The sequence below is a fragment of the Coturnix japonica genome, chromosome 2 (assembly GCF_054131305.1).
Source record: "Coturnix japonica strain WE chromosome 2, WE-NBRP24, whole genome shotgun sequence".
Classification (NCBI taxonomy): Eukaryota; Metazoa; Chordata; class Aves; order Galliformes; family Phasianidae; genus Coturnix; species Coturnix japonica.
Window position 1 is genome coordinate 82186249 of NC_140664.1, and position 25493 is coordinate 82211741.

Here is a 25493-nt window from a genome sequence, read left to right on the forward strand (position 1 = left end):
ATTCTTTTCAAAGTTTTCTTCTTTTGTTCTTTTTTATAACTTATAGAAATAGTTAGATAGTCAGTTAGTATTATTGAGTGAGCTCTTACTCACTGAGACTTTAAAGATTGTTGTGCATTTAGATGATTATTACAGAATCACACAGAATCACAGAATCACAGAATGACCCGGGTTGGAAGGGACCTCGAGGATCATGTAGTTCCAACCCCCTGCCTAGCAGGGCCACCAAACATACACATTTACTAGATCAGGTTGCCCAGGGCCCCGTCCAACCTGGCCTTGAACACCTCCAAGGAAAATTCTACTTTCTTCAGATTCTTTAATGACTTAAAAAGCCAGTGACCAAATGATGGAATGAGAGGAATGCTAAAATTGCTGTCCAAGCTCTATTACATTTTATGTATTTGAAATTGACTTTAGCTGTGGAGAAAACAGACTGTATAAGTTAGTTTCATATGCTAGAAGTTCATAAGAGGAATCATTAACGTGTTATTTTGAGAAAGTTGATGATGCCAATTTCAGATTTTTCAAAACAGATGTTATCCTGCTACATTGTTCAAGATGATTTAATTAGCTGTAACACTATTTTTTATTTATTTATTCTTTTTTCCCCAAGACTTGAATTCAGATTATGTTTTTTTAGTTTGGGAGCTGATAATTTTTGTAAGGAATCAGGCTGAAAATACATTTCATACCTCAGCTTTTCTTTTGTGTGATAATTTTATCAAATATGGTATTAAGAATGCAATGTCAAGGATTAGCAGTGAGGCTGAAACATCAACAAAATACCTTCCCCTTACATGGCAATACAAAAGCTGATGGATATCTCTTATCACATATTTTTATTCTATAAATCAAAATGTTAAATGTATGAAGAAAAACAAACAAAACAACATCAGCAAACACCCACCAACAACAACCAAGAGATAATTTAGAATTCTTTCCTAAAGTAAGGTTGGAAGATTAAGTTTTTATTTTCTTCCAAACTACAACTGATCCAAAAATTTTGTCATTTGTCCTTCAAGATTTCAGGGGAGGATGGGGGTCAGGGAGAAGATACATTAATTTCTAATATAAGTAAAATTTCCAAAATTTTAGATGTGATGATGACTCCTAGCATTTCTCCATATCTAAATCTTATTCCCTGGATGAATCATGCATCATGTGGGATTAATGAGGAAGCAGTGAGCACTCTTCTCAGACTATGAAATGCCTTATGATATTTTCTTTCCCAGTAGGATGATATCCCTACTGCACAACTTTTTAATTGTTTAATTCTGAACCCCGGTAAAGAATGTCTATTAATTTGAAGACATCATGCACACAACTTAGAGCCCTTCTTCCATAACTCAGGGTATATTTTGGCAGAAAGGAGTTAGACTATTCCATTCTTTCACACTGCTAAGGTTTTTCACAAGCTATTCAGTGTCATCAAATATTAGGAAATTGGTGCGTAAAGGATGCAATTTGTCATTCCTAATGGTTTTAGCTTTGTCTTGAGTTCTTTTTCAATTGGCTGGACACTCAGCTAGCTGGAATGCATTTTTTACTCCATGTTTGGAGACCAGATATTACTATGAAACTGTACATGACCTACAAACAACTGCTTATCAAGTAAAATCCACCTCTATTATAATATGGGTGGAAAAAAGACATGCTGTATGTTTGACTTACTTGAGCATAGTGTCAGTGTTCTAAAAATAGATTTTCTGACACAAGGCCTCTCTGGTTAGATAATTAGATCCTCACTTGTAACAAAATTTACCTTATGTTGTTTGATAGTGAAAAGGGCAAGAAGGAGGCTTCAGAAGTTCCCCTGGAGCTCTTTTATTAGCATCCAACCTAATTCTCGTTTAAAAATCAGAAATTACATGCATATCCAGAAACAGAGATGTAGATAGGGAACAATATCCAGTCACACCACAACTGGCGTAGGTTCCTTTCTGGTCTGCTCATGAGGGAGACTGTTTGGCCTGCACAAGAGAAGAATTCTAATGATGCTGCAAAAGTGCTGGAAATAGTACAGGAACTGAGTTTGATCATTGTACAAAATCCCAGAGCAATCATGTTCCCAGATTCAATTGCTACTCCCTTCATGCCAAGTGAGTTGTGTAAATAAGCCGACATAGGGACAAACCAACCCTTTGATTTCTCTTAATTACTGGAATCTCTGTGATAGAGATATAATTCCCATTGATTCCACTCTGAACTTGATGTTAGCATCAATTATGCTACATTTGATGAAGAAGGTGCCCTTACATCATGCTACCAAGAAAAAGACCAATTTTTAGGCTTTAATTCACTGCTGAGGTTTGGTAGACCTTGCAACTTGCTAGACTTTGCACTGTAGGAGGAAATTAGTCTGTGCAAGACCTAACCATGTGTTAAGAAAATAGTGTGTCAGTTTGTGTCAGCTAAGCTTTATTCATGCAAAATTCATTGTCATCCTCCATTTTGAAGTCAAAACATACTCTAAGCCTTGAACAGAGACACCCTAGTTCCTAATTTTATAATAATTACAGTTTTAGGTTTTAAAACCCCACTTAGTACGCCAGAATTGACAGATACAAAATGAAAAAGTACCTGCAAATATCTAAAGTATAAAAGGTATACATAATAGATCAAAATCAAGAAGTGACTAAGAAAGGTTTATTTATGTAAAAGCCTGGAAAGAATGAAATTTCTATTTTGGAAAGAATAGAAGGAGCCTCCAGGTCTGTGATGAAATAGTTACACTGATGATAGTCCCATTAGGCAGCAATCATACTCATTCTATCTTTAGCAGAATACTACGCTGGATGTCAGCATTCCCAGCTGAGATGACAGCTTGACTTTGGGTAGGCAGATGCTTTATGCTTCTACCAAAATTGTATTTTTTTCTCACTGTTCAGCTACACCCCTAGAGAGAAATTTTTGAAAAGGAAGGAAAAATGCAAAAGGATTTTTGATGACAGAGGTGTACTTTTTGTTGTTTACTTGCTTTCAAGGGTGATGCATATTCTCTGAAAAATAATTACTAATTGATAGAAAACATATTTTACACATCTCTTTGTGTGAACTCCACTTTGTTTTCAGGTGCTTTGTGTTTCAGAGAAATGTGTAATTTACAAAGAGTAGTGCAAGGTCAGGCACAGACATTAAAGGCCACTGTTAGCACAGTTTTGCATATCAGAAGACCTAAAATTAAGGCTCTACAGGAGTATTCGTAAAAACAGCACTCCTTATTCCTAAATTAATCACAGTATCAGTCCTACTTATTCTAGTATGTTTATGAGATTTGTCACAGGCATCAAATACTTGGAACTTCTCAATTTGTCAATTTTCTGTTGTAATTACAAAGGAAAAATTGAACCATCACTACTGTGAAAAATCTGTATTAATTAGCAAGACTTTCAAGGGAAGTTATAAAAGGTTGGTTCTCTGGTGAGTACTGGATTCATACTTAGGTATTGCTAAAATAAATGTCTTTGATTTATTTCCTTGGAAACTACATGTCTACAAAGAGCAAAATGACAGTATTTAATAGAGCAAATTCTTGGCTATGAAACACTATTTTTCAACATAGTTACAACCATTAACTATTCATTTTCACCATCAGTGAACAAGAGCTTGCTTGTAGAAATCTCCACGTCTGTCCAGGAGAGTGGTTTGTATTTCGTGCCAATGTTGAGTTGCTGAAACACAGCACCCACCACCTGACTGTGCTCACATCCACTATTTAGTCTCCATAAATGTTCAGTAGGCATTGATGAATGTTAGTAGGTGCCTTTTTTTTTTTTCTTTTTTTTTTTTTTTTCCCGCATGTAATGAAATACTGGTGGGAAGTTTCAACCTCTGCTGCCATATCATCAGCATCCACCTCCGATGTTATTGGCCAACATAATAAAATGGGAGGTATTACTTTCAGAAAAGTCTTCATACAGTAATTAGTTCTGTGGTAGTGTATTTGTTTGTTTGTTTTTTATTTTTTTCTTTTGGACATTTTCATTATTATTTCTATTTATACATTCATTTTTACATTTTCTTTTTTTACTGCTTTCTCTTCCATATCCTCCTTATTTTTATGGGAGAAGAGCGGGTAGCATTTTAAAACTGTGGCAGAGGAAATAACTACGATAAATATAATAACTTGTAAATAATTACCTTTTCATTTTATTATTACTGTTTATCTGAAAAGACTGGGAAAAATAAATAACATTCTGCATTAATATTATGTTGGTAATAAGTGTACAGCAGTTAATGGTGCACTTGATGGTTCGGGACAAGCAGTTAAAAAGTAGCAGGCATGTGTACTGCAACATCATGTCAGAATTAGGTCAAAAGGTTGGAAATTATAGTTTCCAGCTTCTAATCTTTTTCTTTCTAGGAGGTATTGACTTGCGGAATCAAACTCTATAATCCAGAGATGGGTTATAAAGCAGGTATGTTTATTCCAGCGTTGCGCAGCGCCGGGTGCAAGGGGGATAGCTCCTCCAAACTTGCACACCGTAAGGAGAAAAGTGTGTTACAGATATAGGTTAAGCTAATACATAATCAATAGTCTCCTCCTCAGTTTGATTACATATTCATTACATTCCCTATGGCCCCGTTCCCTGCGACCCCATTCCCTCATTCCCCCTGACCCCATTCCCCGCGACCCTTGCCGATGTTTTGGGGTGAAATTCTTCTTCTGTTTTCTTCTTGGTGTTATCTGCTGTTATTGTTCTTCCATGTCAGCATCATCTTGCCCGGGGGGGGGGGGTATCTAATCCTTCTTGTCAGAGGTCTCTGGACAGTTTCTTCTTATCTTTATTGCCCTCTTCTCTGGCTTTATTTTGACTAAGTGTCTGCAATTCCCCCTTTCCCTGCACTTTTAAATGTACAGTTACCCTTTGTCTTGGTTTCTGTGAAGTTCCCCTTTCCCTTTCTATAGCAAAGTGTTACCTTACCACCATTTTGAGGCTTTGCTCACTCTTCAATTCCCCCCTTTTCTTTAATCTAGCAGGCTTTTACCTGCTAGATTCTTAATGGGTCTCAAAATAGGCTCCGCTCTCTACCTTTTGTCTCAGCTCATGTCTCTTCCAAACCTCGTATTCCCTTCCAGTACCTTGGTACAGACACAAAAGACATAACAACACAAGTAAAACACACCAAGAGTAGCAAGGTGATGCAGGCTAAGAAAAGCTGTTTTAGTCATCCTAAATTTGGCAACTAGTAAGTTTATCCCATGATCCAGAGAAAACTATTCCCCAATCGGTGTTATCCCTGCCTAATCCATGTTGCAGTGCATCTTTGGATAAACAGGATATCTCCTTTTGGATTGTCCATCAAGCATCTGCAGCAGCATCCTCAATTGTTTCTAAGGTTACAGAAATTTTCATACAGTGGTACCCCCCTTTTCTTGGCAGTTCTGTGAACTCAATTTGCCGTTGTTGCCCTGGAAGGCCCTCTCCCGTGAGGCCCACTTGTGCCCTGTTCCTGGTACTGGGACTGTACTTTGTAGTGTTGGTTTGCTCAATATATTCTCTTATCTTCCCTTATAACCAATTTCCATAAAATACTAAAGGGCATAATAATGTGTCCATTTGGGCATGCACACATCTGTCAGCTTGCTCTCTTCCTTTCTAAATTATTAATTGGACTCCTGTTCTCTTTAGAATATTTTACAGGTTTTGACTTGGCTTCAGAGATTTTAAGTTTACCGTCTGGAATTGAAGCCCTCTTCAACTGCCTGTTCTGCCACCTGATCTATCATCTTATCTTCTGTTTCCTGTACAGTGTTACATTTCTGATATCTTTTACAACATATAATAACCATTGGTAGATTTAAATCAGGCTGTTTTTCTTGTGTGTGAGCAATCCTTGCTCTTTTCAGATGGTACTATGAGCGTGTGGCACATATTTAGCATCTGTCCATATGATTAAAGCTCTTGTCAAGGCAGTTATTTCAGCCTTCTGAGGGGAAGTCCCCACAGCTGGTGGTTGTGCTTCGATTACCTGGTCAGTAGCAGTTACTGCATGTCCTGCCTTACAGTCTCCTTGTCTCATAAAATTGCAGTTGCTGGTAAACCAGGCGTCTTCTGCATCTTCTAAGGGTTCGTCCTTCAGGTTCGACTGACCGGCTGGAATGTGCAGCTTCAGTTGATTCAAAGCAGTCATGTAATAGTGGTTCTCCGGGAGTTCAGCTAAGGAAAGATACTGGGTTGACAATATTAGTCACAATTATTTCTACATCACCCTGCTCTACCAGGATGGCCTGGTATTTCAGGAATCTTTGGGGTGAAAGCCAATGAACTAATGTCCCCCTTTTGCCTCCAATACAGTAAACACTGTATGAGATATTAAAACTGGTATCCTTTGGCCCAGTGTAGATTTATGGGCTTCTTGAATATTGAGCACTAGTGCAGCCACTGCCCTCAGGCACCATCCCTTACTCACTTCAAGCTGTTTGAGGTTTACCATCAGTCCGTAGCTGTGTATCCATGGTCAGCACCCTCCTGTCATTCCTGGGAACGTATGGAGTTCCTTGGCAGTTTGCAGCTCAGGGGCTTAGCAGATGGCTTCTTTCTTGGCAGTCCTTAAGGTTCAAAGTCCAGCTGTAATTTCTGAGTTATTTGTGCTGTCTATAAACCAAGAAACTCAGCAAACTCTCAGTCTATTCTACACAGTCCTTTTGTCGCTGTGGCATCCACATGCTCCAGTAAAGTTCCACCCTAGGATGGAGGATCCCAGGTCTCAGGCTCACAAGTTGACCAGTTCTCAAAAATCATTAAGCTGTTCTCACAACCCTGGGTAACACTGTCCAGGTTAACTGAGTCTCTTCTCCCTTTATTAGGGCTTTCCTATTCAAAGGCAAATAACCTTAGGCTTCCTTTAGCCAAACCAGGCAGAAGAGACATCCCTCAAATCCAGAAGGTGAACTCCACCTAGTCATTCCTTAACTTGGTTGATAAAGTGCATGGATTTTCCATCACTGAGTGTATCCATTCAACAATTCTATTACTTGTCCTCATGTCTTCTACCAAACTACCGAAAATTTAGCAAATTGGCAAAACTAGAGTTTTGTACTTGGATTCCCATTCAATTAGTAATTGAAACTCAAAAAAAATTATCTATTATTTCTTTTATCCTTCTACAGTCACATATCCTCAAAGGGCATCACTTTACCCCGAGTGGGTGAGCTCTTGCTTTTAACTTAATTTTTGGCCCTGATGCCCACACCCCTAAGTGTGTCTTATTTGAGATTGCTGTGGCTCCTGGGGGTATAACATTGTTTTTCCCAGTTTGTGTTAATAGTCAGACTTACAATTCTTAATCAGCCAATATTGTTTGACCCTTAGCTCCAGTTTTATTAAATTTCTTGCCAGGGTAACCTGACAGGTACAAGAATTCCTGTATTCCTACTTGTTTTCTTAGCTTATATTTAATTAATTCCAAAAGTAAGCCTTTTCTTGTTGGGCAGTAGCACCTACTAATGTTACAAAACCATCTATGGGTAGTAAGAAGCTCCCATATCCATCAGAAAATGAACTACTTTATCCTGCTTCTTTAGCTGCAGTTTCATCGGTGTATCTGCTAGGGTAAACTTCCCAAGTTCTCATTGTTCAGTTCTGCAATCAGAGACAATTCCTTCTCACTCAGCTTGGTCGGATTTCTCTACCAGTGTCCCACTGCAGTTTGTACACTGCTTTCATTCCAGCGGAGCAGAGCCCTCCCTGGGCTCTTCAAGCCTCCCTCCCCTTTCCTCGTGGGGGATCTCTGGGTCCTATGGCCCTACTCTAGCACCACAACAGTAACAGCTGTTATTATTCTCAATTTCCTGAACATCTCTGATTCTCAATCAGGTGTTTGTTTTATTTTCTGTTGTTGTTGTTGTTTGTTTGTTTTCTTCTTATTGTACTCCTCTCTTCAGACCTGACATCCCTGTTTTTATCTTTGCCTTCCTCAACCTGTGTCCTTCCCAAACTTTTTCGCTTTCCAAACTCTAATCATTACATTTCACCTCCTCTCCAGAGCCGTCCAGTGCTGCCCAGATTTCAGATTTCCCACATCTCTGCACATGAAGGCTATTCTCACTTCCAATGCCCTGTCCTCTCCACCTCCCCCTTTGCAGTTTACAGCAGCAGTCTCTGACCCTGGCTCCCTCTCCCACTCTGAGAGTTCTGATTGCAGGGGAACGGTGCGGGGGGGTTGTTCTCATGCCAGCACAGATAAACTCACTTTCTCTTTAACCCTTTTTCCTCTGTACACTATTCCACTATTTGTACCCTCATTTACACTTCCACGTACCCTCAACAATACTTCCGTATGACATTAACAACTACACTTTCTTATACCAGCAAAACAGTTTGTCCCATTCCCTTCAAAACCCACAAATCAAACAACACAGTTCTTCAGTTTCCATAAACACTCTTACTACCTTATAACTTTCCCTTAGCAATCCATATCGTTCAGTTATAAACCTCTCGCCACAGAGCCAGCACTGACTGACCCACCTCCCTTACACCTCTTCGCAGGCAGAACACAGTATCACATAAATGGCTTGATACTCATTCCACACAGACATCCCTCTATATGTTCATTGTCCCTGTCCTCTAGCTTATACATCAACCACCACTGATTACAATATTTAATCAGGATTTTTTTTTTTTTTCGGCTCAGGGTTCCTCCTGGTTCCCCAGCGATATCTCGCCAATGTGCCAGTATACACCCCAGGGGTGAGCGCGCAAGGACCTCTTTGCTCTGTGATTTTCCCATCGTAACTTAATATAAACCACCATATTCTTTTATAAGTAAAACCACTTCTGACACAAGAGCATTGTTATGACTTATGACCACATACTTTACAACAACCAGTAATTAATAATACAAAATAAACATGTATTAAAACAAAGACAAACAAGTATTGGAGACAACTTTTGCTTCGTCCGTCCCCGGCCGTTTCCCTCGCGGGAGGACGGAACCGCGGGTCGGGACTCCGCACTCGCCCCGCAGCTGGGCTGCGTCTCACTCACACCACACTCACACGACAATTCAAACAGAATTACAATATATCATTTGTTAAGCTTAACCAAAGATGTTAAGAACACTGGTGCTAGTTGACTTAGGTCACCTATATAGACAGCGCTGTACGATACCAATTATCCCAGGATTACCCAAATCACCCTGTACGAGAGAGCAGACAAGCTCTGCCCAATTAGCAATCACCTGAATGTGACCAATAGCTCTTTTACCATGCGTACGACTTACTGGCCCCTTTGTAGGCACTCCCTAGGGAGTCCTAACCCAGCCGGCAACCTAACCTAACCCGTGAGCTCACATCCCTGGGGGGGAGCACGCCGACTCCACTGTGCCCTGCGTAGGACGTCTCCTCACGACTTACGGGTCCCCCATTTCACATACCTGGTCCGCCGATAGATGGTTCTTGTCTGCTCCTGCAGTGATCAGATGAGGGAGGGGAGTCCTTCCGAGAAATCTCGGGGCGCGCCAAAGGCGTCCCCCTTCTCAGCTGGTCCTGCAGCCGAACAGAGAGGGTCCCATCTGGGTCGCCAAATTGACTTGCGGAATCAAACTCTATAATCCAGAGATGGGTTATAAAGCAGGTATGTTTATTCCAGCGTTGCGCAGCGCCAGGTGCAAGGGGGATAGCTCCTCCAAACTTGCACACCGTAAGGAGAAAAGTGTGTTACAGATATAGGTTAAGCTAATACATAATCAATAGTCTCCTCCTCAGTTTGATTACATATTCATTACATTCCCTATGGCCCCGTTCCCTGCGACCCCATTCCCTCATTCCCCCTGACCCCATTCCCCGCGACCCTTGCCGATGTTTTGGGGTGAAATTCTTCTTCTGTTTTCTTCTTGGTGTTATCTGCTGTTATTGTTCTTCCATGTCAGCATCATCTTGCCCGGGGGGGGGGGGTATCTAATCCTTCTTGTCAGAGGTCTCTGGACAGTTTCTTCTTATCTTTATTGCCCTCTTCTCTGGCTTTATTTTGACTAAGTGTCTGCAATTCCCCCTTTCCCTGCACTTTTAAATGTACAGTTACCCTTTGTCTTGGTTTCTGTGAAGTTCCCCTTTCCCTTTCTATAGCAAAGTGTTACCTTACCACCATTTTGAGGCTTTGCTCACTCTTCAGTATTGGATAAATCACTTTACCTTCAGAATTAAGCAAGTTTAAAAACTACTAATTTATGCTATGAAAATGATGCGTGGTTAGCTTAACGACTATTTAGAGCTCTAAATAATTATTTGAGATCTTAATGTGAAACTTTTCCCCAGTCATTGTCCTAAGTTTAGGAATAGAATTATTCTTGCTCTTAGAAATGGTTAGTGATTATTCTTGTGTTTGTTTGTTTGTTTTTGTTTGTTTTTTGTTTGTTTGTTTGTTTCTTGTGCCGTATAGAAGTTGTTTAGTTATCATGAAAACTTGTCCTTTCTATGAATCTTACGTTGTTTAAATTTAGCACACAGCCCCAATATGACAAGAATACATTGGTCTTAAGGGCAGTTATGGGAATCGATACTTTTTATCCTGTACGATTCTGCCTTTCACGCAACACTAAGCAAACTCTGTTTGCTTGCTGATGCACAGGTCAGCTGTTCTGATTTGGGTTAGTCCTGTAGGCTGGAGAGACTAATTTTGGAGATCAAGCCAGCTTTCTAAAATTAACAAATCAGCTACTGAAAGTGTGATTGCTGGCCTGAGTGTATATGTCTCTGTGCAAGGACACCAAGAAAAACACATGCCTGTTTCAGTGTGTTTTCTTAGGTCTGAATTATTATTAATGACTTCTCTTTTAGTTCAGTTAGGTCTTCCCTTTACTACACTGAACAATAAGGTGATCTTCAAAGAGAATGAAGGTGATCATTTTATTTTATTTTCTATACCTAGCACTGGACTGAAAAGGAATACAAACTTTACAGCTTCTGACAAGGAAGGAATTTCATTCTATCATTTCTAGTAATTAGGCAGAAGGCAACTCTTACTTTGTCTTTTCTTGCTGTGTGTTAATAACTACTTAAAAATAAGAAAAATATTTTCCTGTGATAAGTATATGTGCATAGTAGTTTTGTGGGTTTGGTGAGGTTTTTTTTGTATGTGTTTTGTTGTTTTTTGTTTTTGGTGGTGGTGGTTTTTAATGAATGGGAATGGTGGAAAGCTGTAGCTTCTGCAGGATTAAGTGATATGGCAAAAGCCTCTGTCTGCAGGTTGTAGCCTAGTGGAGGCAGAGTGAATTATCAGTTTGCATCAGGTGAGCTGTGTTCATTGTGAGTGCAGCAAAACAATGAAGGAAACTTTTACCGTATTAGGGAGTTAGACTATAAAAAAACCTGAACATTCAAAAATCTGGTATTAGGATAAACCCTGAAGTCTTTGTTTAACAGCTTGGAATTTACTGAAAGTTTTCTTGGAATTTTTCCCAAATGAAAGCTAATGGCTGTAACCTTACCTGGAACAGATCCTATAAAGTCAAAAAACTATAGTATTTGAAGCAGCAGAGGAGATGATTCCTCCTTTCAAAATAGAGGCTTGGCATTATTGTTACTCCTTCTCTTTATTTTATTATTATATCATTTTATTATTTTATTATTTTATTATTTTATTATTTTATTATTTTATTATTTTATTATTTTATTATTTTTTAATCTTCAGAGAGTTTTGAAGCATTAACAATTCACCTCTTGGTCAGTGGTATTGGTAAGAAATATGCAGATGTATCACTTTGTGTTTTGGAGCTGGAATGCCTAACTCATTACCTAAATTATTTTGTGGTCAAATGGAAAAGAGTCTGCAGTTTTCTGTGCAGATGGAATAAGTATTTGTACAGAGAAGTCTAGTGTATCTATTAATCTCATCCGGAGAAGCAGATAGTGAAGAGGTCTGTTCTGTGACAGCCTTGCCATTAACAACATCCCAAACTTGATTTTATTTCTTCACCTTTTAGGGGCTGAAAATACTGTAGCTAAGATTTATTATGTCATTGTCGTCTCTGCCTTTCCTCTGTCTCATCTGTATTCTTTACAGAGCCTATAAACATGGGCTGTCAGCAAGCTAAACCTGTCAGATTTTCACTTCCCCCCTCCTCCGTCTGCTACTATGCTGCCCGGGAAAGAGCCCTGCATGCTGCATCCTCACTATGATTCTCATCATCGCATCTCATTCATCACCCTGACTCCAAACTCTGCTCAACACATTAGAAAAAAGGTCAGGGATGTGAAAAGAAAAGAGAAATAAACAACTACCCAGCGGAAGCAGTTGAACTGCAGGAGACGTGGGAGGTAAGATCGGAGCCAATTTCTCTGTCAGCAGCTGTACTGGGCATAAAGTACTTGCTATACAAGTTCTAAGTGTTTTTAACAGGAGGGTTGTGTAGGGGTTTCCTGCGTCTCCTGCTTTATTTCCCAGCACAGAAGCAGAGTGAAAGAATATCAGACTTTAGTTAAGGATGGAAAGGTTATAAAACTTTTTATAAGTAGAGTAAAGATGACAGATCGGCTGCTGAGTGACTGGAAATCTGATAGCATGCGAGATTTGGACTCGGGAGTCTGATAAACATCCTTGCAGTGATGAAGAAACAAGTCCTGTGTTGACTTTATAAGCCAAACTTTAAGAGGCTTTTGATTGGAGGTGGGGGAAATTTTGTACGGAGAAAAAAGAAGTGGTTTATATGAAGCAGTAATATTCCTTTAAGTGTCATCAGTTTCTTCCTATGTGCTTCTGCACTCTCAGTGCTGTTAGGCAGAATTTATCTAAAATGTGATTCTGCTTTAGTTATATCCCTTCTTTATTTTCCTCACTGCTGTTTTGGTCATTTATCACTGAGCAGGTTTGTTTTCTTGATTGAGAATTATCCTTTTTTTTGGCCTTCATATCATTGTTTTTTTCCGTCCTCTTGGCACTTTTCATCATAAATAGAAAATAGCTGTTAACTCTTTCCTTACTTGAATTTTGAAAATCTACATTTAAAATATTTTTGTAATATCAGTCCAGTAATTTCCTTCACTCAGCAACTGCTGAGCTTAAAATAGATAACTTACAAAACACTTTTCACAAGAGTGTGATGCAAATAAATTACCTTGTGTAACCACAATGTGTTTATCTCAGAAATGGTACTCAGTTTATAAAGATTTTAGTTCATAGTTTCATTTATGAATACAATGATTAGTGGAGAATTTGAGTAGGCCTCTGATTGTATCATTGCAAACAGCAAGCATGATGACTTCTGTCAAATAATTGGGAATATATGTAACTATCTTCATTGACTAATGATGTTTTTAAAGAAAGAATTTGTGGCTGTGCTTTATATGAGCACAGGTCATTCGTTCTCCAGCCGTTTCAAATATGTACTGTCTCCAACTCAGACTAAAATCTAGCTTTTCTGCTTTATATGCTATTTAAGAGAATAGAGAAAGTAAGTAAGCTGATAGATACTTGTCATTACACACACACACACACACACAAAAAAAAAAAAAAAAAAAAGTAAGAGGCTCTATTGAAATTATCAGGCAAATGATAAAACCAAAACCATAGTGGGATTTAGAAAATAAATAGATAAATAAATTAAATTAAATATATATATATATATATATATAGAGAGAGAGAGAGAGAGAGAGAGAGAGAGAGAGAGAGATGGAGTGGATCCTGTGATGTCTTTTGATGCAGTTCTTTGGATGAGGGTTCCAGATCTGATAATCTCTGTGCTGCTGGTTGTTGAATGTTGAAAGGGAATGCAACAGTACACTTTGGATCTATTTCCCATTCACTACTAAGCATTTGCTATCTTGCTTACATTGAAGAAAGGGTTGTGAAGTTCTTGGTCAGAAACTATATATCTTCTAACAGAATTAACTCATGTGAAGAATATAGCACAATTGGGAGAGAAACTGGTTGTGGCTCTGACAAGGATTTTCTATATCAGAAAATAAAATAGGGAATCACTGAATTCATCTAATCCTTTGCAGGTATTCATGTTTTTCTCAGTAAATGTCACTGCTCTCAGTTCCAAGAGGCAGCTTATCCTTTCTTTGCTCATTGTACTCATGGGATGATAGTAAGGAAGTGCATCACTTTTGAACTTGCCTTAGGAGGCAGGAGAGGTTAGCACCACTGCACCAGGCAACCGTATGAATGCATTATGTGTATTTGTCTATATGATAAGCCAGTAAAGAGTAAAAAGGCAAGCTGAAAAAAGAAAAAAGTGGAGCACATGAAGTGAGGATATGCAGACAACAGTTCAAAATCAAGCTGAGACTAGATAAATTCTAGATTAATGTGAATCATGGGGAGTAAAATAAATTGCGAAGAACAGGAATGAAAGCATATTAGAAAGGAGAAATACATTTTGTTTCATACAACCTACTGTATCCTGTCAAGCACTGTGACACAGAAGAGCTCAGTGCTGACATGACTCTTCTGGCCCTAATATGAAATGACTCATACTTCAAAATAAGGAAACAAGGCATGCTAGAAATTTCAGACTTGTGAAGGGGAGTTGATAGACATATTGCATTATATCTATAAAATAGAAATACAGAAAACCAATGGAGATTTAGATTAGACATAAGGAAAAACTCTTTCTCTTAGAGAATGGTCAGGCACTGGAATGGCTGCCCAGGGAGGTGGTGGAGTCACTGTCTCTGGCAGTGTTCAAGAGGCGTCTGGATTAAGACCTGCAAGATATGATTTAGTAGCTTGTGGTAATGATGGTGATGGGAGGACAGTTGGACTAGATGATCTTGTAGGTCCTTTCCAACCTTATGATTCTATGATAGTGAGAAATGAGGCTGGCCATCATTGCTTGCCACATAACACCACACTGTGGGCAGTTGTCTGGGGGTGTCTTCTGTTTCAGGATTGTGGGACATCAGATAGGGGGCGAAACAGAGAAACCATATGGTGCTGTGAGGCATTAGTCACTGGGCAGTTGAATTTATTGCCATGCATTGGTTAGTGATTGGCAAGCAATTGCACTGTAGCAATATACAATGTTATCAGCACATTTTTGTTTCTGTTTTCCTCTTCTTTCTTAGAAAATGGAACTCCTTGGTTGAGATAAAACTATTTTGTTTCCAGTTCTCTCCTCATCCCCTTAAGGGGTAGTGAGTGAATGGCTGTGTGGTGCTGAGCTACTGTCAGGTTACACCACAATGGATGTACTGGGAAGAAAAAAACTTGTAGACATTTTATCTGCTGGCATCAACAAGATTGCTTCAGTTATCTCGATCAGTACCAGATGAGAATGAGGTGCAAAGGAAAGATTACTTTGCACTGAGACACGAAGTGTTCTTTTATGTTTCTTTAACAATGTAAACTAGCATATTGAAGCTGGCAGGTTGAATCTGATAAATACTTCAAATTTAAAGTCATGTACTGGAAAAACAAATGACTATGTAACTTTTTTCTCTTGAATATACAATAGTGCTATTACAAAATGCACTACAGTCTATGTAGTTGTTGTCTGCTTGCTGGTAAATATTCTTTAGAGAACTGTATTAAGCTACGGAAAATTATCCTTTACTGAAATACGAAAGGCAGCCATTTTTATAATCTTGCAGCAGGGGTAATCTGTTTCAAATGATTGACTCTTCTTATTGAGCAAAAATTTGTGAGCATTCATCATCTAATAAATATCAGTGTTATATGATGAAACCTGCCCCCTTTCAGTTTCTCATAACATCTAAACTACCTGATTTTCTACAGTGTGAATCAGTCTTGTAGTGCAGTACTCTGTTTTTCCCTCTGACACGTTCTTAAGGAGGATAATTTTGAGTACACAGACTACCTTATCCATGCTTGGTGGCTCACCTAACTTAAATCAATTAATAAATATATTAAGACTATATATATATATATATAGACTATATATATAGTCTAAGATAAATTGCAAAATGAACCACATTGTTCCATTGTTACAGATCATTGAAATAAAAGTCCACTGTTAAGGTAGCGGAATTCAGAATTTCATGCTGTACTCAGGTAGCTCTTACACCTGGGAAAAAATGTCGCAGTGACTTCATTCCACTGTTAGGATGTGGATTTGTATATTGTATGTGACAGTTCCAAGTACTGGATTGCACTGAAGTCAGTGCTGGAAACATAAAAGGATGTACCACTCTAATGATTCACATGGCTGTTGACCCTTGTTCATCTTCTGGCATTTTACCTACTATTTGACACAATCTTAAAACAAACAAACAAACAAACAAGAAAACAAAAACAAACAAAAAAACAATCAAACAAAAAACACCATAAACATGCTACATGTTATTAGGGAAATTGAAACACATTTGGATTTCTCTTTGAGAATAATTTTTTTTTTCTTTTCATACAAAATCCTTCTTGGAGTTTTCTAGTCTGCTCTTCTACTCCAAACTGAGTTTTATTAAGATATCTTCAAAATGTGAGAAGATGGGATCTAGAAATTTGCATATTGACAAAGCATTTAGAATCTTATCTTTATCAGTTGATTTTTCTTGTTGTGCTATTTATAATGTCATTATTTGATAGCTATTGTGCTATTCCAAGCACTGAGATATCTGGATATTTAATTTTAATCTTGCTTTCAGTTTAGCCTATAAAATTAAAGCTATTCATGGGTGATTGGGCTTCAGTACTAAATTTATTTTGTTTACACTTTCTTTCCTACACAGCTATTTGAAAATGTACAACGGTGATGGCCATTTTATTTTCTTGGTGTCACAGCCTGTAATATTTTTCAAGAATCCCAAGATTAGTTGTAATTAAAGTCTATAATGGCAATCCAAAAATTACTTTCTAAGAAATCTGTGTCATGTCATATAAAATTCAGAAATTAATTTGAATTGCAGAATTATAGAGAGAAAATAAAAGAATAAGCAAAGCTTTTTTTTTTTTTTTTTTTCAAAAGCTAAGCCAGATCATTTATAGTTAGTCTTACAAGAATTTTGCAAAGCAGTTGAAATGCAAACTACTCACTGCATTATGCATTATATTTATTATTGGCACCATACTTAATATGTTCTTGGCATTCTTTCACCAATCACAATAATGGCATATAATGAGATCTTTTTTTAATGCACCAGGTGTAAAAGTGTATTATTCAGGATTTCTCAGGCAACCACTGGAATCTAATCAACACATTTGCAAACAACTGGAGATACTCAGCACTCTGGTGTGTGACTTGCAACAGTCTTATGCCAGTTGAGAGACATTCTGTCAAGTTAATTGGAAAAAAAAAAAAAAATACAATTAAGAGGATCTCTTTTGTCCACCAAGGAGAACATCCCACATAATTTTTACTTTGGCTTGAAATTTTTAGCAGCAAATCAAGGGTATGTTCTCCAGAGAGAATTATTCTCCCTCCCTTTCCTTTGAAAATGCTTAAAATGTGCAGATGGTGACATGTGTATGCCCAGAACTGGACTAAATATTCTTGTTAGCTCTCTCTGTTCAAAACTTGTCTTTTAATTAAAAAGAAAAAAAATAAAATAAAATATCTGTCAGGTCCAAATAACTCAACTTATGTTTCAGTTGAGCAGAAATGCATCTAATCCTGTCTTACACTGTTGGTGTGGCACTTATTAACCTCAGATTTAGTAAGGCATCACACCATCATATCCACTTCAATCTAAAATGCATGGGAACATGACTAGGTGTAATAAATTCTTCATGTACAAAGCATTTTCCTGATAGCAAATTCTTTGTCAAGCAACTTTTTACTTTATCCTCATTCCCTCAAGGCTTCATGGATACTGTGCATGACAAAGGGACTTTAAAATGCAATCATGTTGAGCACCATGTACCTAATTTCTAAATATTAATTTCCATCTCATGCTTTTCATTTATTTTATTTTTTTCTTTTTCTTTTTGGTACTGTTGCCCTCCTAAGTTAGCACATCAAAAATACAGAGAATTATAATAATAATAATAAATTAAAAGACCCCAGGTAGGATCTTGAACTGCCATTTCTCCAGGTGGATTCAAGAAAAATAGATATGAACATGATCCAATGATGCCCTGCACGCATCCACTGATGTATGTTTCTTCATTTTTATTCAGTGTTTCAATAGCAAAAATTTGTTCATGAAATTTCATTTTATGGCCTTTTAACTGGATATCTGAGGTAGCTGCAACAAAAATCAGCCAGATTCATGTACTGCCGTATAAGCTGAAGTAGTTTCTGATTCATTTCATTGTTACTTATTTTGTGAATTAGAGTGAGAAATGTCCTATAAAGTTTCTACAAGTTGGCTTTTTAAAAATTTCAATTCCTAATGAAGGGAAAATCTAAGAATTGCAATGTAAAGATGTCCCACTAAAATATCTGGGGCTTAAAATGTGTACTATTTAAGACAAGACAATCTTTTACTTGTTAATATATGAGTGGTTCAAATCCAGTTTCATTCTAGACAAAGATTCCACACTTGGGAAAAAAACAAACAATATTTTTAATATTTTTTAAAAAACAAAAACTTACACATGTTCATAACAAACTGTATTGTTTGTAGTTTCGCTGCCAGCTTTTTCTGTTTATTCTCAGCTAAAATCCTTTTGAAAAACAAAAAGCTCCCTACTTCTTAACATAAAATCTAACTGCAAACATTTAAATTTTAGAAAGATATATTCCTTCTCACCAATTTTAATTTGTTTCTAACAGTACAGAATGGTATTAATGTAGATATACACTTCTTGTTTTTTTTTTTCTTTTTTTTTTCCCCCTCAGTGCATTTCTTTATCTCTAAGGTTAGAAATGATTAATCTCTTACAATACTTTACTAATGAATGTTTCTTCACTGAAGAGCACTGTCCTTTATTTAAACATCTCCCTTTCTTGTTTTCTTCTGATATCCTTTATTACCCTTTTCAATTTGAATCTGAACTTTCCCATCTTTTAACCATGGTAAATTTAAATGACAGCATTAGTCCCAGCCATATTGAATTGCTGATGATGTCCAAACTCAAATTCTGTGTAGCTCAGTCATGCTTTTGTTTCTTATTCCCACTCCCAGTAGATGAATTCATCTTCATTTAAAACCTGCTTTGTCATTTTCTTATTTTGTCTTTTGTCATCACATATAAATTAACTCCAACAAAAATACTAGGGTATAGTTTTTCGCTTAATATTCATGCTGTAATCCGAAGCCTATTTTTTCATTTAATTTTTTTATAGTGTTTAATAGTTTTTACACCAGACAGTATTTGCCAAATAAAATATTATTTGGTTACTGTAGTGGGTTCAGGTGAAAGCACTAATCCAATTTTTAGCTATTTTAAACAGAAATAAGGCTTAATCTGAGGTCTAAATAGTGTGGGTTTAGCTCTCAGATTTGCTAGATACATAGTTGTTCTGTACCCTGTTTATAAAAGGAGAATTTTATTTCTTGCTCTTCAAAGATACTGTAAGCATGAATTCCTTGCAGACTATAAGGTTTTTGAATTAATTGAAGGAGGCGGAACACACAGATAAATATCTATTACTAGAATTCAGTGATAAACCTATGATTCTGAATAGCTTTCACCAAGACAATGAAATTACATGTTATTATTATTCAAGAAGGATATATTAAACCTTGGTTTTCTGTACTGTGTTGTAGTGGATAAATAGCACTGTTGTCCTGGCTTAAAAACAAGAGTACGTGTAAAGTGCCACTAGCAGGACAAGGGGAAATGGTTTTAACTTGAAAGAGGGAAGATTTGGGTTGGATGTTAGGGGGAAATTCTTTACTAGGAGAGTGGTGAGGTCCTGGAACAGGCTGCCCAGGGATGTTGTGGATGCCCTGTCTCTGGAGGTGTCTAGTAAATGTGGAAGTTTGGTGGTCCTGCCAGGCAGGTGAGTTGGAGCTTCATGATCCTTGAGTTCCCTTCCAACCCAGGCCATTCTGTGATTCTGTGAAGTGGTTTATATGATAAAGAACATACTGATGAAAGCAAGGTGGAAGAAGGCAAGTTCATCCAAATTTTTTTTTTTCTTACGTCCTCCTGCACTTCAGCCACATATCTTGTCTTCTTGTAATGCAATCTTTGAAAATCAGTGGATGCTTTTTCTTATTGCCCCTGTCTTCAATACCAGAAAATAACTTGTTCTAGCAGACTTTAATGTCTTTATATAAAAGAGCACATGGGTCTTATAACTTAATATCACACTCCTGAATGCCTGTGGTTCTCTGCTGCTGCTACAGCCCATGGTTTTCTAATTATTTGATGGATAGCATGAAGTGATTATAGATGAGCAACAGAGTAGTTGCTAAGAGACATCATAGGTAGCAACTGCTGATTAACACTACTCAACAGGCACCTCTCAAGTTTTCAGATGACTAATCAGCAGAATTCTGCAGTAAAGAATTGTTGATGTAAACATCTTGGAACACAATATATTTGATTTCTTTCTTACTCTCAGTGAGGTCAAAACAAAAAATAGACAAAAAAGCTTAGAACTTCAGTCTTTGTGGTTTTTTTCACTTGGTCTACTAGCAGTCCATTTGATTCAGAAGTTTAGGAGTAAGTTTTGCGAAATGTTTTGCAATATGTTGTTATTGCCAAAGGAAATTCTTCTTTTTTTTTTATTTTTTATTTTATTTTTATTTTTTTTTAAAGATTGGAGGTTTAATTAACCTAGGATCACTGATCCTTCTACGAGAAAAACCATGCAGTGAAGTGTCTTACAAGAGTGTTTTCTGTTTAAGCAAAATGTTTGATCTAGCAGTGTAATCTAATATTTCTTGATAAAGTTGAGTACATTTATTTACATAAATATGTATGGAATGGTTGTTGAGAATTTTGACTTTGTTCCAGAAGTCATTTTAACAAATGGCCAACTTTTCTATTTATGAGAAGATTTTACTTACCCTTAAATTTACTAAAACTTGTGTTTAATTTAACAATCCATACTGTCTCTATTAAGAACTATCTTGTAAAACAATATTGACAGAGTAGTACTTCTTATCCTTACTGTGGATAGTCTATCCATGGAGGTCACAGTATCACCTGAAGTTCAACAGTATAACCATAGGGAATGAGGAATCTATAAATGTATCAACCTAATGTATTGGCATTGTTAAAATTATAGAAGAAGAAATTATTCCAGTTTCAAAATCTCTTCAACTTTCCACATTTTAATTCTTCGAAAAGACATTTAATGACTTCTTGGTACATTCAGTCAGTTCCTTTCTGACCTGATGGATAAGTAATCATACAGACCCTGCTATAAAATAGTTCTTATCTCTTTCTCAGATGTCTTCTATTTTTGTCCTACCTCTCTCTGTGATGATCATGAACAATTTGGCAAAATACAGAGCTATTTAGAATTTGAAATCTCTATTTTGAAATTTAATTCTTCTCTATATATCTGTAGTTTTCTAATGTAGTAGACATATCAGACATATAATAAACCATTTTACTATTTCCAATCCATTCTAAATGCTCACTGCATTGCCACAAAAATTGCTGACTGCACAGAATCAAGGACTTATACAACCTGACAAGCAGCATTGCAATTTCTGGAGAGAGTAGAATAACAGTACGTAATGTGGGTTGTACTCATAGTCTGGAAATGATTGATAAGTTTTTAATTATAAAATCATATTTTACTTTTGTTGTTCTATTCATCCAAGTATATCTTACAAAATTTAATATATGAAATATTAATTATTTATATAATTTAGTTTCCTGTGCTCATAGATTTGGTTGCTTGAGTACACGGAGAATATCCCTTCATAATGACTGGTTTTATAAGCAGGGACTTAGTGATTCATAAAGGTATGCAGGAAACTTGGAATGGTGACATGAAAAAGTTGACGTCTGGGGTCCTGCTGTATAAAATCCTTCCAGCTTTGTCCTAGCCTTCATAGCACTGAAATACAGCATTTATTTATAGACATCATGATTCTGTTTCTCCTCTCAAGCTCTGTAAATCATGAGTAACTAGATGAAAAGAAAAGAACAAAGGCAGTTTGTATCAACTGCTCTAGGCAACCTGCATGTTATTTAATTTTCCTTGGTAAATATAAGTTGTAGATCATGTTCTCACTGATAAAGCTTTTGGGTACAACTTGCACAGCTCTTTGCCTATGTTTGATTTGACTGTTTCAGTTTGTCCTCACTGATTTTAAGAACATATCTATTTTTGCTTAGTTGGTAAGTGAGTTAGTAGCCCTTAAATGACATTTATTTCTGTCTCTCATGGAAGAATAGGCATGTCATAGATTGATTTAAAGTTTTACTTCCCTCTCTTTTTCTGAAACTTCTCTGGTGTTCGATTTAAAAGCTACACGGTAAGATCAAGAGTTTGCTGAATCTTAATGTCTTTGGTCATCTATCCTATGATTTAAATACATATTTAACTGATCATGCACCCCATTCGACAAAGTGTAAGCAGGCCATTTTACTAAATATTGTGTCTAGAGTAGTATGTGTGTCATAGTGTCACGGGTTTAGCAAAAATATACCTGCACCCGTGACAGGGAGGCAGCTGGCCCGCAGGGCCACTGGCCCAAAAAGGAAAGGGAAAAAGAGAAAAGGAAAAGAAAATAGCGGCAGCAATCTAAGGAGGCACACTTATTTACTAAATACTATATCGAAATACAGGATAGCACAATATAAAACAATATAATCGAAATCAAAACTAATGAATCAAGCAAAATAGGAGAGTGAGAGAGTGAGTCCCAAAACCGAGAAGCCTACTGTAAGCTCCAGGCGAAAATGGCTGGAAGGCTCCTCCCACCCCCCGGCTCCAAGGATTCAACAGAGCGAGTCCAGCCCTGAAGTGAGATTATATAGTGTCCTTGTCCTGTGATGTTCTCTGGGATATGTAGTCTTCTGTGAGCTGCACATTCGGTAAAATTATCCATGTTTTACATGATGTTATGATGTGGAACACAAAAAGCTTTATTGGAACAATTCCTGTGTGTCACAAAATACTGCAAAGCAGGCATGATTTTCACAAGTAAAATGCTTCTTTTAGTGTTTAATTAAAATCCATATTTTAAAGAAAAACAAGCATACAAATAGTACCTTGGCATTTGTTATTACTATATATATACTATATTGTTATCAACTCTGTAAACTTAGGACATATAGGGCCAAACTTTGCTGATCATAAATGAATATCTGATATTCCTTATATTATTACAAGAGATAAATTCACAGTTGAGGAGGGAATGACAGTTCATGATCAAGTCCATAAATTAAGCAGTATTTACCTGTAAATTAAAACAGACACTGAAAAGTAACTTGTATTTCTTCACAGAAACTTTGTATTGAAGGGCAAGGTAATTCTCAGCAGATTGGGTTATGTTGAGCTCAGGGCTTCATAGTTTGCATTTGGACTTCTGATCTTTTCTCAGCTAGAGGCAAATTATTATTGTCTTACACACAAATATATATATATATATATTTTAATTGCAATCTGTTTAGAAATGCCAGAATAGATATAATATTTGAATTTTTAAAGAGACTAGTTCCATGAGTGTTGTTCTCATTATACATAAGTAACTTTGTGAATGATTGGTTTCTCCATACTTTTTTGTTGTTGTTGTTTGTTTTTTTCTGTTCTCCCCTACCCCCCAGTTTATGCACTTTAGATTAATATTAGTCAATCTCTTTACAAAATGACTCTTAGTTATTTTCAGTTTGTGACCTAATTATATGAGTTTTCTATTTAAATTTGTTTGTAATTGTTCAGTGTAACGATTACAGAGTCAGCTTTCCAATCCTCAGTTCCAGTAATGCTAGAAAAATTCCAAAGATCTTTGGCATGGGAAGCTGTATAGTCAAATATGGCATATTCATGTGTTGAGCTGTATGAAACACTTTTTCTCAATGTTGCTTGTGGGAATGAAGGTTTTCCATGTGTAGGAGGTGAATGATTCCACTTCATTCACAATGAATGAATTTTACATACATTAAATTAGCAGCATAGAATCTTAATTATCTTAGATAGTTCTTTGGACATTATTATTGAAGAAAATGCACAACTCATAATGGTTAATGTAGCAATGATAAAAGAATGAAGCAATGCCTGTAAGTGAAAAAATCATCCATCTCTCCTCTCACTATCATATACCTCTTTATTCCCTAATGTTAGTGGTAGTTGTAAAAATAAATAATGTTATAAGCATGCCTCTGTAAAGTTTCTACTGCTTAAGTTAATGTTCAGAGTCAAAAGATGTCAGAAAGATTATATAAACTTTAATTCTTTTATTAAGGGTGTCCTAGCAGGCATGAATTTATAGGGAAAATTTTAGACATTATTTATTCATATTGTGCTGATTTTGGAATGCTATTTGAGGTGAAAATATACACTTCTGCTGTTTAAGGGGAAAAAATAACAACAAAAAACCAACAACACACAACTGTTCCAAGTTCTGAAGTACCTACTTCTACTAACTTTTTAGATCCTTTACTTAATCAGTAACATGCAATGTGAAATTACATGAAGGCAAGCTGGGAAAGTATTCAGCAGAAAACACAGCAGGAAAGTAATGTTTTTCTAGGCTACTTTTAGGAAGATAAGGAGTCTCTCATATTTCTTCCTGGCCCCAATTTTTGTTATCCCTTCAGTTTCACACAGAGCTAACTGATAAAATGCACAGAGAGCTGGAAAATTGTTTTCTAGCTAGTAGAAAGTCATCACCAGGTAACTAGCTATTCATAGACTGTCTGTGGATGCATTCATGTGTGTGTGTTTGTGTACATGTGTTTGATGGATGGTTTCAATCTAAAAAACAAACAAACATATGCTTCATATTTATCCTTTTCTGAGTGAGAGTGTGAGGGAGTGAGATTCACTTTTATCTAAAAAACTCACAAGCAATAAGATACAAATACTACTTAAACACATACTTTTTTCTCTTAAAATGAAGTGAATCCAACTAAGCACCGTCTTTTGCAAAAATGTCCTCTGTATAAGGTTCCCACTGCAGTGTCTGTCTCACCCTAAGTCACACACGAGAACTATTGCTCACAGGATTTCCAGGCATCCATATGCAGTTTGAGAGGAGACTCTGGACAGTCCTTGGAAATATCATCTACCTATTGTGTGAAGGGACTGCAGTCAGTCTGAAAATTACCATCCCATAAGCATTCTGATTGCATTCTGAATCTCTCTTGCTGGCTTTATTACAGCTGAGAACGGAAGCATGAACTTTTTAAAATGGAAAGCTCAGAACAAGACAGAAAACTCAGAGAGTCTGCAAGTCTGAAATTTCTCTTGCCTGCTTTGTTTTTGCAGCTTTCTATTGTCTTCCAGTTTAGTTATTTGTCCCAGCTTTGAGTCAGGAGCAGTGCCCACATATTTTGTTAATCCCTAGGAAGAGACTGGCTATCATTTTGGAATCCGAGATGTCTCTGACCTCTGGGCACCCTCACTGCTGGCAGGAGGGAGTAGTCTCCCTTCCTCCCAGTGCACCTACAGGCCCAAGATGCAGCTCACTCAGCCTTTTTCTTCCCAGGCCTGGTAAAGGAAAGGAGTGCTGCGATTGACTGTGACTGAATGAAGCAGATCACACTCTCTGTGCCTTCTGAAACCAAAGGCCA

General features: G+C 37.0%; 1 protein-coding gene across 3 annotated transcripts in view; it reads left to right on the forward strand.

Annotated features, from left to right (window-relative positions):
• The window catches only part of CDH12 (cadherin 12), a 510555-nt gene that overhangs the window by 219361 nt on the left and 265701 nt on the right, over nucleotides 1-25493 (forward strand). Inside the window, exon 1 of one of the 3 annotated variants that reach the window (XM_085537823.1) lies at nucleotides 11832-12262. The exons of the other annotated variants lie outside the window; for them this stretch is intronic. The gene's annotated coding sequence lies outside the window, so the exon portion shown is untranslated. Of the gene's footprint in view, nucleotides 1-11831; nucleotides 12263-25493 lie in introns of those variants that run through there. 3 annotated transcript variants of the gene reach the window in all.